General features: G+C 37.5%; 2 pseudogenes; both read right to left on the bottom strand.

Moving 5' to 3' along the window:
- Positions 1-3,390: 3,390 nt before the first annotated feature.
- On the bottom strand, positions 3,391-3,970 carry LOC147434309 (uncharacterized; annotated as a pseudogene).
- Positions 3,971-4,216: 246 nt separating this feature from the next.
- Positions 4,217-8,742, bottom strand: LOC147434308 (uncharacterized; annotated as a pseudogene).
- Between the last annotated feature and the right edge of the window lie 4,102 nt (positions 8,743-12,844).

Here is a 12,844-nt window from a genome sequence, read left to right as displayed (position 1 = left end):
AATATTCTTTGTAGAGGTGGAGAGTCGGGAAGCAAAGTTGCTTGCTATTGTCACAAAATCTTCATCAAAGATTGTGATGTTCCATGTGAATTCCTTGTTGTTGCTTTGCATGCATTGGTTATACTCCTCAAGGGTAGAACTCACTCTCTCAATATACATATTGGATGGAATAGTCCAATACAAATTCATGTCTGGCGAACTTGGCATGGCTTGGTTGGTGTTGTTGACAATGCCCTCTACAACTACACAATTTAGGTTCTCTTTAGAGAATACATGGAGTATATAATCATGTTGGATTTCGTATTCTTTATGTGAATCTTGTAGCTCAATCAATAAACTATCTTGAGTTAAGAACGTTTGCTGCCATGTCTAGGTTATGCAGCAAGTGCCTAATACTGCAATATTCTCAATATACCATCCAAATATCTTGCTATCTACATAAAGAAAATGCATACATTAAAAACATAACAAAATCAATGTTATTGATATGGAAACAAGTGCCAAAAAAAGAGGAAAAGAACAACAAAAAAGATAAAGAAGGTTGTGGGCTCATAACGTTCTTCCCTGTGGTAACACTTAATAACTATTGACCTCGTGATGATTGTGTCTAGTGTCCAAATGAAAGGTTATGAGTTTTACCAATTGGTAGTAGGAATATACATGGAGCGAGATTTACACTGTTGATACCCTCACCAACATTTTGTTTGAGAAACCCTTTTGTAAGTTGAAACCAATTTGTGCTTGCATAGGGGTTGAGAATATCAATGGTGAGACTTTGCACATGAAATGGAAAGATATGAAAGTCCATTTGACTTGCACATGTGGAATCTATGTTAGGATATCATAGTCTCCTCCACTAGCAATGATGCTCGCAGAGTGTAACATTGATGCATTGCTCCATTGTGAGAGGTGTGTTTCCCATCAAGGTGATCTTGGATGGCACATGAGTAGAGGATTCAAACGGGGGGGGGGGAAGTTTAAAGAATTTGAAAGTTTAGGTGCTAAGTTTTTTGTCAAAAATAAACGTGGTAATACAAGCGATAATATCTGAGGTAATAAATGCGATAATAAGCGTGGAAAAAATCACGGTAATAATTTAAATAGAACACCCCCCCCCCCCCCCCCCCCCCTCCTCTCTCTTTCTTCTCCAACTCAATTTGTCCCTTCTCTCTACAAAATGCGGTAAAACAACGCGGTAAACACTTAGAGATTTTCATAGTGATTTTGAGAAAAATACCCTTACAAATTGAGATAAAGTTGATGTTGTCAAAATACAAATCAACAAGTAAACGTAATCAATGATTCACCACATGGATGACAATAAACGCTATACAAAACACTAACTATGATCCTCTAAACACAGAACAATCACTAGAAACAAGATCAATCCTTAAAAATAGAATTTGCACCAATTATGAATCTTACAAGCGAATCACATACACATGCTCTGTTTCTTCACGATGAGTTGAATCGCCGCATGATCGTTCTCACTTTGATATCATGTTGACTAAATGAGTGAGAGAGAGAGAGAGAGAGAGAGAGAGAGAGGAAACAAGAGACACACCATATACACTCTCAAAGAGTGATCCATATTGAAGATAAGATACATATATATAGGTGAGACCAAGTTGAGTAAAGTGAGCCATATATAGCTCTGATCCAACACACTTTACAAAGTCAAATTTCATTTCTAATGACCATTGCAAAGAATTCATTGAATGACTTACACCAAGCAAGACAAAAACTAGGTTTGAGCAAATGTCACATGATAGTAACTTTAAAGGTTGTGTTCCCGTATATACTATATATGTGAGAAATAGTAAAGAGTATAAATAAAATATGTGATGATTTTTATGATGAGGGAGAGGGCCAGTTCACTCTTATGGTAAGGAGGGAAAGTACATTAAAAAAATAGCCACTATGTATAGGAGTCCAGACACATAGGTAACAATGAGGTCAAATATGTGGGTGGAATTCATTTGATTTATATAATCTACTTTCTTTACAGTGGAGAAGGAACCCGTTGGATTTTCCCCCAGATTTGGTGCATGTTCTTTTGGTGGTGAAGATCTTGATACTCCTCTTTCACGGGTACACATCTTGAGTCACACCAGATGAGGTAGTTAGTTTTTTAAAGACAAAATATCATATGCATCTCACATATACACCCCCTGTTCCCCTTTCCTTCAATGTATCCCCCATGTATGAAAACATCAATGTACCATTTGGGGTATTTCAAGTAGTCTTGGGGGAAAAACATCCCAAGAAAAAACATCAGTCTACAAGTGTGTGTGCATGCATGTGCTTATGTGTGTGTGTGTGTGTGTGTGTGTGTGTGTGTGTGTGTGTGTGCACGCGTGCATATGATGTAAATGTGTGTATGGATGTGCATAGGTATTCACACATATAGACTAAATGTGCACATTTATGCTAGATGTGTCACATACATGTTTACTAACTTTAATTTGCTTCAATACTATCCATAAAAATGCCACTCAAATTGTCTTACCATTTTACCAAAATACTTTCATATGCATATGATGTGAATGTGTGTATGGATGTGCATAGGTATTCACACATATAGACTAAATGTGCACATTTATGCTAGATGTGTCACATACATGTTTACTAACTTTAATTTGCTTCAATACTATCCATAAAAATTCCACTCAAATTGTCTTACCATTTTACCAAAATACTTTCATATACAATGTAAGCCAAAATACTTTCATATACCATGTTACCATGAAATTGGATGCCAATGGTTGTATTATAAGCATGCTGCTAAGATAGCTATAGAGAAGTGAAGTTTATGCAAATTGTTTGTGTCTCTATGCGTGTGTGTGTGTGTGTGTGTGTGTGTTTTGAGAGAGAGAGAGAGAGAGAGAGAGGAGCTAATTTAAACAAATAAATGATGTGTAGATGTTTATATGTGTTAGCATTCTCAATGGGATATTTAGTTGTATTTAATATATCCTTATAAAGACACACATTATAATATGGTTAATCCTCGCAAATGTCAAAATTATATGCATGTAGAATTATATGTGTGTGTGCTCACATATATGCATGTACGTATTTGCGTTTTGAGTGTTTATCTTATAAATACACATATGACGATATAGTTCAAACCCTCTTGAATATGTTAGTATGCATGATGCATCTTTTCATGTATCTGGATGCAAATATCAATGTATTTACATACACATTCACACTTACATACTTTCATACGTAACTATGGAGATGGAGAGTATGTGTACATCTTTATCTCCCTAGGCCTCTCTCTCTCTCTCTCTCTCTCTCTTCATTCAGGATCATGCTTGTATAGAGAAGGTGCTATCATAGTATAAAATAACTAATTGGTGAGAGAACTTTCTTGAGATGAGATACTTACGTCCCGTATCTTTGGACAAGGATGGTAACTCGTATTCTAGGTGTTGTTAGCAATTTCCCTAATAGCACACAGAAACCATATCTTTCTAGTAGTTTCATTTTTGTGAAGATTTAAAAGATTGAAAGACCGGTAAATATTCTTTGTAGAGGTGGAGAATCGGGAAGCAAAGTTGCTTGCTATTGTCACAAAAACTTCATCAAAGAATGTGATGTTCCATGTGAATTCCTTGCTATTGCTTTGCACGCATTGGTTATACTCCTCAAGGGTACAACTCACTCTCTCAATATACATATTGGATGGAATTGTCCAATACAAATCCATGTCTAGCCAACTTTGCATGAGTTTGTTGGTGTTGTTGACAATGCCCTCTACAGCTACACAATTTAGGTTCTCTTTAGAGAATGCATCAAGTATATAATCATGTTGGCTTGCATATCCTTTATGTGAATCTTGTAGCTCAAACAATAAACTATCTTGAGTTAAGAATGTTTGTTTCCATGTTTGGGTTATGCCGCAAGTGCATGTATTCTTAATATACCATCCAGATATCTTGCTATCTACAAAAAGAAAATGCATACGTTAAAAACATAACAAATCAATGTTATCGATATGGATACAAGTGCAATCTCTCTCTCTCTCTCTCTCTCTCTCTCTCTCTCTCTCTCTCTCTCTCTCTCTCTCTCTCTCTCTCTCTCTCTCTCTCTCCCGCTCTCGTGCCAAAAAAGAGAAAAAAAACAACAGAAATGATAAAGAAGGTTGTGAGATCATAACGTTCATCCTTGTGGTAACACTTAATAACTATTGAACTCGTGATAATAGTCTCTAGTGTCCAAATAAAAAGTTATGAGTTTTACCAATTGGTGGTAGGAATATAGCTGGAGCGAGATTGACATGGTTGATACCCTCACCAATGTTTTGTTTGAGAAACCCTTTTGTAAGTTGAAACCAAGTTCTGCTTGCATAGGGGTTGAGAATATCAATGGTGAGACTTTGCACATCAAATGGAAAGTTATGAAAGCCCATTTGACTTGCACATGTGGCATCTATGTTAAGATACCATAGTCTCCTCCAATAGCAATGATGCTCAGAGAGTGTAACATTGATGCATTCTGTGATGCATTGCTCCATTGTGAGAGGTGTGTTTCCCATCAAGGTGATCTTGGATGGCACAGGAGTAGAGGATTCCACACCTATTGCATTTGAGAATTTATCCACGTAATCAGCCCAATGAAAGATCATTTGGAATTCGGCCTACAATTCGGTGTCAGTTAAATATTAAAAGAGGGGCCCCGAGTTAACATATAGCGTGCATACACATACACATACGCTGACAAAGCACAGCAAAAAGGCTAGAAGATCTGGTAATAAATACCTAGAAAGAACTACCCACAGGGTCGACTTTCTTAAGTTCCACAAGCTGGAGGTCGAAAAAGACAAATTTCATGGCGTAGTTTTCTTGACAAATGCTGTCAAAAGTGTTGGTGCCATCTAGAGGGGGAACATAGGAAACAAGCCTGTCGTTTTTGTCAATACATGCACCCACATCTAGCAGCTTGGCAAAGTTTTCATCTCGGGAGAAAGCCACTATCTCCCTTGGAAACTTGTGCTTTGTGCCGGCTTAAGCAGCTGTGCAATCAGGCTGCTCGCCGAGGGAAGTCGCACCGCAGCGAGATAATGGCAAACTTATGAATATGAAGAGCATCGGCAACAACAACAACATATGATCATTATACAAATATCTTATCAACTGCAGGCATTGTGCCTGTCAGCCGCGTTGCCGCAGTACGTACTCGGCCTCGGCCACCTCAATACTATAACTGATGTCGACGATCTCCAGCTCTTGCAGCTTCTGTAGCCTAATATTCCTTTCCAACTTTTGTCTTCTAATGAGTGGTGAGTTCTCACGGCGGCGACCAGTATAATATGAAGTAGAGGGGTGGGAGTTCAAGAAGATGATATAGTAATAGCCCTGTTTGTGCTTAGCACAACCAAAGGTGAGGGAGTTTTTAGAGGTACCCACTACTTGCCAACATGGGACGAAGAATTGCTAAGATATACATCAGCAACAAATAATGGGAGTATGCACATGGTTGCATACCAAAGGTAGAGTAATCTTATACCTAAACCAAATTGTAATTTTTTTTGTGTGTTATCTTTAATTTGTATTTGATAAAATATATTTTCCTATTTTGCCGTGCCTTTCCTTTAACTCTATGTGGCCAAAGAGTCGTCACTTTCGTACGCGTCACATTGACGAGCGTAGAACCACCATGGATTGTGTCATCATGGGCAACTTTGACACACACGGTGATGAAGCCAGGTACTGTGCAACTATTGAAAAGATACAAAAGGTTAATTTTAGAACGTTTCATACCTTCATCTTCAAGTGCAAGCTAGTGGTTTGAAAATGTGTCTAAACGACATGAGAATGGCCTCTACATAGTGGACTCTAGTGTGCATCACACAGGGAGGTATGACAATTTAGTTTTAGAACGTTTCATACCTTCATCTTCAAGTGCAAGCTAGTGGTTTGAAAATGTGTCTAGACGACATGAGAATGGCCTCTACATAGTGGACTCTAGTGTGCATCAGACAGGGAGGTATGACAATTTAGTTTTACCGCGCAATTTTGCGCAGGTGAGTGGCATGTATCTTTTTTATTCTTATCTGCTTTTAGCATTAAGTATACCAATGTTTCTCACTTTGAGATTCTCTTTTATAGGCCATCCATATCCCAACAATCCACCAACCAAAACTTTGGTTTGTAATTTTCGTAACTCCTTAGGGGAGAACCATTTTTTTCACTAATAAAGTGGAGACCATCTTCCACCCTCTTCCACCTCTGACTTTGGATGAGGTGGAGATAGAGGAGGGGGAGGTCAATGAATGAAGTTCGACGGCGGTAAATCTTAGCAAAGATGATTGTCATGATGATGAAGATGATGAGATGGAGGATGACAAATTCAAAAATGATGCAGCCAACGCATCCACAAACGACAATTCCGTTTCTCTCTTTATTGATTTAGGATCTATGGGCTTAGAATCGGATGATGCCTCATGTAGGGATCTTTTGGAAGATCATACATAAACATTTTGCAGTTGTGAAGTTTTTTGGTCGTGTAATCCATTCATCTATCTCTTCCCCCTCTTCCTCTCTCTAATTTTGTGAATATGCTCAATTATGCTAATCAAGTGATAGTGATTATTTTAGTTGTAACCAAGTATAATCTTATTATCACCTCCCCCCCCCCTCTCCTCTCTCTCTCTCTCTCTCTCTCTCTCTCTCTTTTCTTTTTAACTTTCAAAATTTCATACAATATTTTTAAATTTTTATTGAGAGGAGGGAAATACCAAAATTTGGGGGGCGGGGCGAGGGGGGGGGGGGGGGGGGGGATGTTTAAGCCAGAATTTGAAAGTTTAGGCGCTAAATTTTTTGTCGGAAATAAATACGGTAATACAAACAGCAATATCTGAGGTAATAAACGAGGAAAAAATCACGGTAATAGTTTAAATAGAATAAATACCCCCCCCCCCCCCGCCCTCCTCTCTCTTCCTTCTCCAGCTGAGTTTGGCCCTTCTCTCTATAAAACGTGATAAAACAGTGCCGTAATAAACACTTAAAGATTTTCATATTGATTTTGAGTAGAAGACCCTTAAAAATTGAAATACAATTGAGGGTGTCAAAATACAAATCAACAAAACTTAACAATGATTCACCACATGGATGAGAAATAAGCGCTATACAAAACACTAACTACGCTCCCCTTAACACAAATTAATCACTACGAACAAGATTAATTCTTAAAAATAGAATTTGCACCAATTATGAATCTTACAAGAAAACCACATACACATGCTCTGTTTCTTCACCATGACTTGAACTGCCGCATGATCGTTCTCGCTCTGATATCATGTTGACTAAATGAGAGAGAGAGAGAGAGAGAGAGAGAGAGAGAGAGAGAGAGAGAGAGAGAGAGAGAGAGAGAGAGAAGAGACACACCATGTACACTCTCAAAGAGTGATTCATATTGAAGATAAGATTCGTATATATGGGTGAGACCAAGTTGAGTAGAGTGAGCCATATATAGCTCCAATCCAACACACTTTACAAAGTCAAATTTTATTTCTAATGACCATTGCAAAGAAGTCATTGAATGACTTACACCAAGCAAGACAAAATCTAGGTTTGAGCAAATTTCACATGATAGGAACTTTTAAAGGTTGTGTTCCCTTATATACTGTATATGTGAGAAATAGTAAAGAGTATAGATAAAATAGGTGATGATTTTTATGATGAGGGAGTGGGCCAGATGCTATTGATCTAGATGGATTTTCACTCTTAAAGTGTTCACTCTTATGGTAATGAAGGTAAGTACATAAAAAAATAGCCATTATGCATAGGAGTCCAGATACACACATAAAAATGAGGTCAAATATGTGGGTGGAATTCATTTGATTGATATAATCTATTTTGTTTATAGTGGAGAAGGAACAAGTTGGATTTTCCCCATATTCAGTGCATGTTCTTTTGGTGGTGGAGATCTTGATCCTCCTCTTTCACGGGTACACATCTTGAGTTAGACAAGATGAGGTAGTTATTTTTTTAAAGACAAAATATCATGTGCATCTCACATATACACCTCCGGTTCCCCTTTCCTTCAATGTATCCCCATGTATGAGAATATCAATGTACCATTTGGGGTATTTCAAGTAGTCTTGGGGGTGTACAAGTGTGCATGCCTCCTAAAGATCTCAAATTTGTTTTCAAACTCCTAGATGACATGGTGATATATACTACATTGTACGTATATGCAATGGACTATTTTTGAAGAGTCTCTTATAATTTTCAGATGACAAAACTAGCAGATTAACTAATAAAAACATGTACAATTAAGATTTGAGGATACATATACTTGCTACATATCCCAAGAAAAAACATTTGTACAAGTGTGTGTGCATGTGCTTAGGTGTGTGTGTGTGTGTGCACGCGCGCGTGCATATGATGTGAATGCGTGTATGGATGTGCATAGGTATTCACACATACAGACTGAATGTTCACATTTATGCTAGATGTGTCACATACATGTTTACTAACTTTATTTTTCTTCCATACTATCCATAAAAATGCCACTCAAATTGTCTTACCATTTTACCAGAATACTTTCATACGCAATTGATAATTGAAAAAAGTATGAGATAAGGATAATGAAGGTGGAAGGAGCAATATAAGCCACAACGGGCATGTTAGTGGCCACTACAAGACCTTGCAATCCCGTTAACGCAATTGCAAAGGGCACTGCAGTAGTAAGACGCCCTAACAAATCTTGTGGTTGAAGCCCAAAAGCCATGAAGGAGAAAGCAACACATGCTACTGTTGGAAGTATAAGCTTTACAAAGTAGAACATACAAGTAGCTAAACCATGTGAACATGAGACTAATGGTTGTATCATAAGCATGCTGCTAAGATAGATATAGAAAAGTGAAGTTTATGCAAATTGTGTGTGGCTCTATGCACGTGTGTGTGTTTTGCGAGAGAGAGAGAGAGAGAGAGAGAGAGAGAGAGAGAGAGAGAGAGAGAGAGAGAGAGAGAGAGAGAGAGAGAGAGAGAGAGGTAAATCTTAGCAAAGATGATTGTCATAATGGTGACGATGATGAGATGGAGGATGACAAATTCAAAGATGATGCAGCCAACGCATCCACAAACGACAATTCCGTTTCTCTCTTTATTGATTTAGGATCTATGGGCTTAGAATCGGATGATGCCTCATGTAGGGATCTTTTGGAAGATGATTCATAAACATTTTGCAGTTGTGAAGTTTTTTGGTCGTGTAATCCATTCATCTATCTCTTCCCCCTCTTCCTCTCTCTAATTTTGTGAATATGCTCAATTATGCTAATCAAGTGATAGTGATTATTTTAGCTGTAACCAAGTATAATCTAATTATCACCTCCCCCCTCGCTCTCTCTCTCTCTCTCTGTCTCTCTCTCTCTCTCTTTTCTTTTTAAATTTCAAAATTTCATACAATATTTTTTAATTTTTATTGCGAGGAGGGAAATACAAAAAATTTGGGGGCGGGGGGGGGGGGGGGGGGTGATGTTTAAGCCATAATTTGAAAGTTTAGGCGCTAATTTTTTTGTCGGAAATAAATGCGGTAATACAAACGGCAGTATCTGAGGTAATAAACGCGGACAAAAAAATCACGGTAATAGTTTAAATAGAATAAAATCCCCCCCCCCCCCCCCTCTCTTCCTTCTCCAGCTGAGTTTGGCCCTTCTCTCTATAAAACGTGATAAAACAGTGCCGTAATAAACACTTAGAGATTTTCATATTGATTTTGAGTAGAAGACCCTTAAAAATTGAAATAAAATTGAGGGTGTCAAAATACAAATCAGCAAAAGTTAACAGTGATTCACCACATGGATGAGCAATAAGCGCTATACAAAACACTAACTATGCTCCTCTTAACACAAATTAATCACTACGAACAAGATTAATTCTTAAAAATAGAATTTGCACCAATTACGAATCTTACAAGAAAACCACATACACATGCTTTGTTTCTTCACCATGAGTTGAATTGCCGCATGATCGTTCTCGCTCTGATATCATGTTGACTAAATGAGTGAGAGAGAGAGAGAGAGAGAGAGAGAGAGAGAGAGAGAGAGAGAGAGAGAGAGAAGAGACACACCATGTACACTCTCAAAGAGTGATTCATATTGAAGATAAGATTCGTATATATGGGTGGGACCAAGTTGAGTAGAGTGAGCCATATATAGCTCCAATCCAACACACTTTACAAAGTCAAATTTTATTTCTAATGACCATTGCAAAGAAGTCATTGAATGACTTACACCAAGCAAGACAAAATCTAGGTTTGAGCACATTTCACATGATAGGAAATTTTAAAGGTTGTGTTCTCTTATATACTGTATATGTGAGAAATACTAAAGAGTATAGATAAAATAGGTGATGATTTTTATGATGAGGGAGTGGGCCAAATGCTATTGATCTAGATGGATTTTCACTCTTAAAGTGTTCACTCTTATGGTAATGAAGGTAAGTACATAAAAAAATAGCCATTATGCATAGGAGTCCAGATACACACATAAAAATGAGGTCAAATATGTGGGTGGAATTCATTTGATTGATATAATCTATTTTTTTATAGTGGAGAAGGAACACGTTGGATTTTCCCCATATTCGGTGCATGTTCTTTTGGTGGTGGAGATCTTGATCCTCCTCTTTCACGGGTACACATCTTGAGTCAGACGAGATGAGTAGTAGTTACTTTTTTTAAAGACAAAATATCATGTGCATCTCACATATACACCTCCGGTTCCCCTTTCCTTCAATCATGCCTCTTAAAGATCTCAAATTTGTTTTCAAATTCCTAGATGACATGGTGATATATACTACATTGTACGTATATGCAATGGACTATTTTTGAAGAGTCTCCTATAATTTGCAGATGACAAAACTTGCAGATTAACTAATAAAACATGTACAAATAAGATTTGAGGATACATATACTTGCTACATATCCCAAGAAAAAACATTTGTACAAGTGTGTGTGCATGTGCTTAGGTGGTGTGTGTGTGTGTGCACGTGCGCGCATATGATGTGAATGCGTGTATGGATGTGCATAGGTATTCACACATACAGGCTGAATGTGCACATTTATGCTAGATGTGTCACATACATGTTTTCTAACTTTATTTTTCTTCCATACTATCGATAAAAATGCCACTCAAATTGTCTTACCATTTTACCAGAATACTTTCATACGCAATTGATAATTGAAAAAAGTATGAGATAAGGATAATGAAGGTGGAAGGAGCAATGTAAGCCACAACGGGCATGTTAGTGGCCACTACAAGACCTTGCAATCCCGTTAACGCAATTGCAAAGGGCACTGCAATAGTAAGACGCCCTAACAAATCTTGTGGTTGAAGCCCAAAAGCTATGAAGGATAAAGCAACACATGCTACTGTTGGAAGTATAAGCTTTACAAAGTAGAACATACAAGTGCTAAACCATGTCAACATGAGACTAATGGTTGTATCATAAGCATGCTACTAAGATAGATATAGAAAAGTGAATTAGTTTATGCAAATTGTGTGTGGCTCTATGCATGTGTGTGTGTTTTGCGAGAGAGAGAGAGAGAGAGAGAGAGAGAGAGAGAGAGAGAGAGAGAGAGAGGTAAATCTTAGCAAAGATGATTGTCATGATGATGAAGTTGATGAGATGGAGGATGAAAAATTCAAAGATGATGTAGCCAACGCATCCACAAACGACAATTCCGTTTCTCTCTTTATTGATTTAGGATCTATGGGCTTAGAATCGGATGATGCCTCATGTAGGGATCTTCTGGAAGATGATTCATAAATATTTTGCAGTTGTGAAGTTTTTTGGTCGTGTAATCTATTCATCTATCTCTTCCCCCTCTTCCTCTCTCTAATTTTGTGAATATGCTCAATTATGCTAATCAAGTGATAGTGATTATTTTAGTTGTAACCAAGTATAATCTAATTATCACCTCCCCCCCCTGCTCTCTCTCTCTCTCTCTCTCTCTCTCTTTCTCTTTTCTTTCTAAATTTCAAAATTTCATACAATATTTTTTAATTTTTATTGAGAGGAGGGAAATACAAAAAATTTGGGGGGCGGGGCGGGGGGGGGGGGGGGGGGGGTGATGTTTAAGCCATAATTTTAAAGTTTAGGCGCTAAATGTTTTGTCGGAAATAAATGCGGTAATACAAACGGCAATATCTGAGGTAATAAACGCGGAAAAAATCATGGTAATAGTTTAAATAGAATAAATACCCCCCCCCCCCCCCCCCCCCCATCTCTTCCTTCTCCAGTTGACTTTGGCCCTTCTCTCTATAAAACGTGATAAAACAGTGCCGTAATAAACACTTAGAGATTTTCATATTGATTTTGAGTAGAAGACCCTTAAAAATTGAAAAAAATTGACGGTGTCAAAATACAAATCAGCACTACTTTAAAAATGTACACAAATAAATGATGTGTAGATGTTTATATGTGTTAGCATTCTTAATGTGATATTTAGTTGTATTGAATATATCCTTATAAAGACACACATAATTATATGGTTAATCCTTGCAAATGTCAATTATATGCATGTAGAATTATATGTGTGTATGCTCACATATATGCATGTGCGTATTTTTGTTTTGAGTGTTTATCTTATAAATACACTGACGACTATATGGTTCAAACCCTCTTGAATATGTTAGTAATCATGATGCGTCTTTTCGTGTTTATGCATGCACATATCAATGTATTTACATAAACATTCACACTTACATTCTTTCATAAGTAAGTATGGAGAGGGAGAGTATGTGTACATCTTTATCTCCCTCCTCTCTCTCTCTCTCTCTCTCTCTCTCTCTCTCTCTCTCTCACCTCTCTTTCTATTCATACAGGATTGT

Source organism: Adiantum capillus-veneris, chromosome 19 (genome assembly GCF_014529385.1).
Source record: "Adiantum capillus-veneris isolate H3 chromosome 19, ASM1452938v2, whole genome shotgun sequence".
Classification (NCBI taxonomy): Eukaryota; Viridiplantae; Streptophyta; class Polypodiopsida; order Polypodiales; family Pteridaceae; genus Adiantum; species Adiantum capillus-veneris.
Note: the sequence above shows the minus strand (reverse complement) of the source record. Positions and strands in the feature narration are given on the sequence as shown.